At 40.8% G+C, this 6245-nt stretch overlaps 1 pseudogene; it reads left to right on the forward strand.

Annotated features, from left to right (window-relative positions):
* Gm15826 (predicted gene 15826) lies at window positions 2819-4435 on the forward strand (annotated as a pseudogene).

Consider the following 6245-nt stretch of genomic DNA (forward strand, 5'->3'; position numbering starts at 1 on the left):
GCCCTTAAGGGTTCCGATTAGTTGACTCTGTTGGTCTTCCTGTGGAGTCCCTCAATCCTTCCCCCAACTCTTCCATAAGACTTCCCCAGCTCCATCTAATGCTCAGCTGTGGGTCTCTGCATCTCTTTCCATTGGCTGCCGGGTAGGGCCTCTCAGAGGACAGTTTTGCTAAGCTCCTGTCTGCAAGTGTATCACAGAGTATCACTAATAGTGTCAAAAACTGGTTCTTGCCTGTGACATGGCTCTCAATTTGAGCCAGCCATTTATTAACCATAGCCTCCTTTTCTGCTCTATCTTTGTCCCTGCACATCTTCTAGGCAGGATACGTTTGGTTTGAAGGTTTTGTGGGTGGGTTGGTATCCTCCTTATCCCTCCACTAGGAGTCCTACAGGAAGTGTCCACTTCAGGATCCATATGCACCACTGCTAGGAGTCTTAGCCAGAGTTGCCCCCAACCCCCACCCTCCTGCACCCCCGCCCCAGACACCCTGTAGCTTCTCCCATCCTAGGTCTTTGGCACATCCTAGAGACTGCCCCCTTCCAATTTCTGGAGAATTTGATTTTTTTTCTAATTTAAATATATGGCTTCTAAATAATTATAATATGGTACAAATAATGTTGTTTATGCTATAATTACCACTTTTCTAAATAGCATAGAACTGCCCACTGGCTTGCTTTCCTTTGGGATTTTCTGCAATAAATATGTTTTTTTAATTATGTTATCTATTAACAGTTTATAATAACTCTTTGTTTTTCAAAAAGCCCTTAAAATCTTTAAAGGGTTCATGGGCAAGCTTCACCTTTTTCAAGAAAAAAAAAAGATTATGTTCATATTCAAGTGAAGAACAGAAACAACAAAATAAGTCTTTGTTTTGTTAACTGATCTAAACAGTTTGACATTAGTAATGGCAACAAATAATGACAGTTTCTAAACTAAAATCTTGAATGCACAAAATTGGAAATAGGGAGATCTTATTTTTATACTAAACAAAAGGGTTTTGGTTACTATACATTAAGTCCTTTTGTGACCAAATGTATATCACAGATTTGTGGATTCATAAAGAATAATGTGTGGGTGTGAGTTTTTCTTCTTGAAATCATAGGTAAAGAGTTCCTTTTATGAACTGAAGGCTATGTATTGTCATTCCTTCACTGTTTTATTAAGCTTGACCATGTAGCTGAGGTATTCCTTGACTACCCCAACCCCATCGCCCAGTTTAATTCAGACGACAACATGTATCAGACCCAAATCAAGGGCTAGTCTACAAATATCTGATAGGAACACCTTCAAGTCTTCAGTATTACCAAAAGGAAAGGAAGTGTGAGAAACTGACAGCCAGAGAGACATAAGGAAATTAGATGAAGACAGCTGATGTGTCTCATTCAGAATGCTGGGGTAAAGGAGACATTAGCTTAAAAGCGATTGTACCAACACTGACTTGTTAACAGTGACACACATAGTACAAAGTGCTTTACTGATAACCACTCACAGTGCCCGTGAGATGGCTCAGTGGTTAGTATTTGCCCTGCAAACCTGATGACCTGGGTTCCAACCCTAGAATCCAAGTTAAGGTGGAGGAAGAGAACAAACTCCAACAACTTATCCTCTGACATCTACATGCAAGCTATGCCCACATATGTGCATCACACACACACACACACACACACACACACACACACACACACACAGGGATACATTATAGTAACACAAGGCACAACTGGGCTATGATGAAGCCAAGCAGACATGTATGCTTAAAACCCCAAAGGGAACCTACTAATATAAGGTATTCTGACTGGAGGAAATAATAAGATACAAGGGAACCCTCTAGATTTTATTCTTAACTCTTGTCTTAATTTATCCCCAAATAAAATGTGTGTGTGTGTGTGCGCGCACGCGTGTATGGAACAATTCAGCCTAAAAGTTAATGAACGCAGGAAGGGAGAGAGAACGGAAAATGTACATAATTTCCTTCTTACTTGGTAACTTTTCTTTGCATATTTGATTAGGTGTAGTGTACATTTTAAGAACAGCTCTATTAGACCAATATATACATTTGTCATCTAGTTATTAATAGTCACACACAGAAAGCACTTATGGAAAAATAATTTAGAGGCCTTTAGAAATTATGATGCTGGTTTAATTTAATATGGTAATCAGAATTAGATTGGAATCTCTCTATTGACCCATGTACGGGGCTATGTGACACCGACTTGTAAAGGGGGAAGGGGCAACAGCTGAGGATTCATGCTCTCAATAGCAGCTGATGGACTGCCCAAATCTTCCAACTGTTTCTTATGTGTCCTGCACCATTTGCTGAGGATTTTTTTAGCTGCTTATCAAAGCTCAGGAGAATGCCAGAAGACAGCAAAGGCACCGTGGCTTACCACATGGTTAAGCTCTGCCACATGCTAATCCTTTTCTCATGTGGTTCAGACAGAAGACAAGTATTCTTGGGCTTAGGTCTTGAAGCAATCAGTGTTTCCCTTGATTTCTCTGGCTTATATAATAGCCTTGCACACATGGCTACTGACCATGTATGACAATAGCTGTAACTTATCTCATATATACTGCTCATGGTGTTAAGCCTGTCATATATTACAGTATGCACCAGTAACGTGGCATTATAATCAAGTAATAGTAGGTGAATCAATTGGAGTTCATTCCTGTCCTCTTGGAAACCTGAAAAAAACATTGGAGAGAGGATAACTATGAGGTTCTGATAACACAGACTTAGAAAGATTGACTTCTTGTCAATAAAGGTAACTCTGAGTCCACCAAGGCTGGTTTAGACAGTGGTCAGTTCCAGCTGGTAGCCATGATGGCAGATCATGCTGATCTAGGGAAGTTTGTGAGACCTCAAAGAGCATATATGCTGGGTTTTAAGCAGCAGAAAGCCATCACCAAGCAAATGGAGGAGGTGGTGGCCAAAGACGTGAAACTGAAGACACAGCTGGGCCATGATGAAGTGAGACTGAAGTTTGTGCTCAAACCCTACAAGGTTACAAGAGACTACATTGCATGGAGAATGGCAGTTATGGAGATGATGATGTTTGATGCCATCATCTGCTGCCTCAAATGCCATGGAGAGTAGGTGATGCCAAGGATATTTATGACTTGAAGGATCAACTGCTATCTCTTGTTTATGACCTAACTGTCCCTTTGCTCCATATTTGGCAATGAATAACCATTAAGCATTATCACATATCTGAGGTGTATTGCTAGGTTAACCCAACTATGATCCAAGGTCATTATAGTGAGTTCTGCTCTTGTAATTTTGACATTGCTGGCTAGTTCTTCTCTCTGATCCAGGACTCAAAATGTCAGAAGGTCAATATGCACAATCTGGGATTCACTTCAGATAGGCAACTCCCTGGTTAAGGTAAAGGGTCTGTGCACCCTAGATAGGGCATTTGCCATCTGTGGTATTCCTGATAGCAAGTTCTGTATCATATTTGTTCTCCAGTGGACAAGCTGGGTGAGATATCCTGGGAGGAAAGGAAAAATGGGATGGTGGAAGAAGGGCCTTGCACCTGAAGCAGCCAACAGCATTGGGTACTATATCCGGTAGCATCACGGGGTGTCCTAAATTGTTCCCAAATGAGCAGGCCTTCGAGGGCTTGGAAGACCTAAAGTTGTTATTTGAGTACCTCAACCTGTTTGGCATTGATGACAAACTCTCCTTTGACTGTATACTCTACTGGGGTCATTGGGGTAGTGTTGTTAAAGACCCCAACCCAGGCAGAGAACAAGCCTTTAGGTGTGGACAGTATGACAATATAGCTGATGGAGTACATAAAAATGGGCTAGAAGGCTTGATTGACCCCTGAGGATGCAAGGTATGATGGACAAGGCTAAGCTTTGGTGTTGGGGTAGTTTTCTCCATTATTGAACAAAGACTAGAGGCTTTGGAACAACCTGTGGTCTCAACCTGTGGGTCACAGCCCATTTGAGGGTTGAACAACCCTTTCACAAGGGGTGCATATCAGATATCATGCCTATCAGATATTTACATTGCAATTCATAACAGTAGCCAAAGTACAGTTAGGAAGTAGCAATGAAAATAATTTTATGCTTTGGGGTTGCCACAGCATGAGGAGTTGTATTAAAGGATTGCAGCATTAGGAAGGTTGAGAATCACTGCTTTGGAAGAAAGGGTATGGATCACAGAGACAAGGTGCTTCTGGCATCTGGACAGAGTAAGCTGCAGGAGGAGAGATCAAAGCTTGGATCAGAGCTGTGGGATGCTGGGATCAAAGATGAGCATCTCTACAAGAACAACCCCAAATTACTGAGCCATCTGTAGAACTTTGAAGAAACAGGGATTCCTCTAGAGGCCATCATTGACGAGGAGTTCAAGGATGGTGTACTGGAGCTCAATTCAATGGCTTGCAGGGAAAGGGTGCATGTTCAAAGAGAAGATCTGCTGGAGGGGATGTGAAAGAGAGCGAGTGTCCCTCTGTATCTTCTGGACTGAGGGAAGTACAAGACTGTCATGACTTGGATTTAAACAAAAGTGCACTTGTGTTTAATAGTTTGCACATCCCTGTTCTAGCAGAAGACTAAGGGATGGCCAGAGTAGAAGCCTTTTGTTTTGTTCCATTATTAGTATCTTATTACTGGTAATCACTGGCAAAAATAAAATGAATAATAATGGCCAGGTACAACATTTTCTTTGTGGGTGGCAGCAAAGGATAGGTGGGTTTATCAAGTCTCTGCATCCTAAGCTCTTGGGATGGACCTGAGATGGCCTCATTGCAGAATCACACACAAGATGGAACAGATGACTCCCTATGACCTAGCACCAAAAATCTCATAATTGGGTTGACAGTTAGAGGAAGAAAGGAGTTATAAGAGAAAGGTGGGGAGAGAACTCTAAGTGAAAGAAGAAGAAATGTACCCTATTCCTTACAGAGAATGATGTGCAGTAAATGTGGTTAGTATCAGAATATGTAAAGCAAATTAGAAAAATAGCTTTAAGATCGTAGGATAATATGAAGGCTGGTGGAAGGATAGAGAGAGAGAGAGAGACAGGCAGGGAGAGAGAGAGAGAGAGAGAGAGAGAGAGAGAGAGAGAGAGAGAGAGAGAGAGAACGAACTTGAACACCCGTCTTGGCTGGGTGTGTATCTTCAGAGTAAAGTAGGAATCCCAACTACCTAGCACACTGAAAGACCAGTACAGTGAGAGCAATTTTTATAAGATCAAAAGCACAAAGTGAATAATGGGTTTTACCTGTGGTGAGCACACTCCTGTGAGTAAGGAGGAGCTGAGAAATGTATTTCCATTTTGTAATGAAAGCACTGAAGAGGAGGGGCACTGAGCAGTTCAGTATCGAAATTTCATTTTTATTTTCTTTTTTCAATTATTCACCAAAGTACTTGGACTTATGTGCATGTAAACTTATGGGACTACTTCATCAAAGCATAGATATGTATTTTGTATCTTCTTCAAGAGTGGGACTATTTAAGGAGTAAAGTCTTGAAGCAGAACTGTTGCTATTAGTCCTTTATACATTCTGGGAGCAAAGGTGTTGTTGGCTATAGAAATACTAGGTGTGGTGGTTTGAATAAGAAATGTTCCTCATTGCCTTGAATTTTAGAACACTTGGTCAAATTAATTTACATGTCTGATCTGTCTGCAAATCACAATTCCCATTTGGATTGAATCTATGTGAAAATCGTGTCTTCTTATTGATTTTTTTTCCCTGTAAATAGAGATCATGATTCAGAATATCCTAAGCTCCACTGGGCAAAATTTGTTAAACCACACACTACTCCAATGTCTATTTGTCTGCTCAGGAATAAGATCACATCTGTGATTGATCCAGATAATGATTATGTAGTTTGCACAGCCCAAGCTCAAAGCCACAGTGGGTGTTGAAGGGTTGAGTTGTTCCAGAGTATTGCCTAGGGAGAGCTGGATCATTACTAAGTTTTGGTGTGATGGCTGGCAATTGTTTTTTTACTTCAAGGAGACTTAATATAAAGCTAGATAAATGGAGAGGGTAAGATTTAATGTCTGTTTTTTACTGAAAAATTCTATAGTGCTTTTAAAAAGTAGTTTCATTAACAGTCACCCATTGAAAGTGAATGCATTCCATCTCTTCCAATGCTATAACAACTCCCAGGCAGGTAACATTTCCACCTTACAGACCAAAAAACTCAAGATACTCAAAACAGTACTTTAGATACATACAGGAAAACAGTAAAATTAGAAATAGAACCCATTTTCACTGCAATCCAAACCC

This window comes from Mus musculus, chromosome 1, assembly GCF_000001635.26.
Source record: "Mus musculus strain C57BL/6J chromosome 1, GRCm38.p6 C57BL/6J".
NCBI classification, from domain to species: Eukaryota; Metazoa; Chordata; class Mammalia; order Rodentia; family Muridae; genus Mus; species Mus musculus.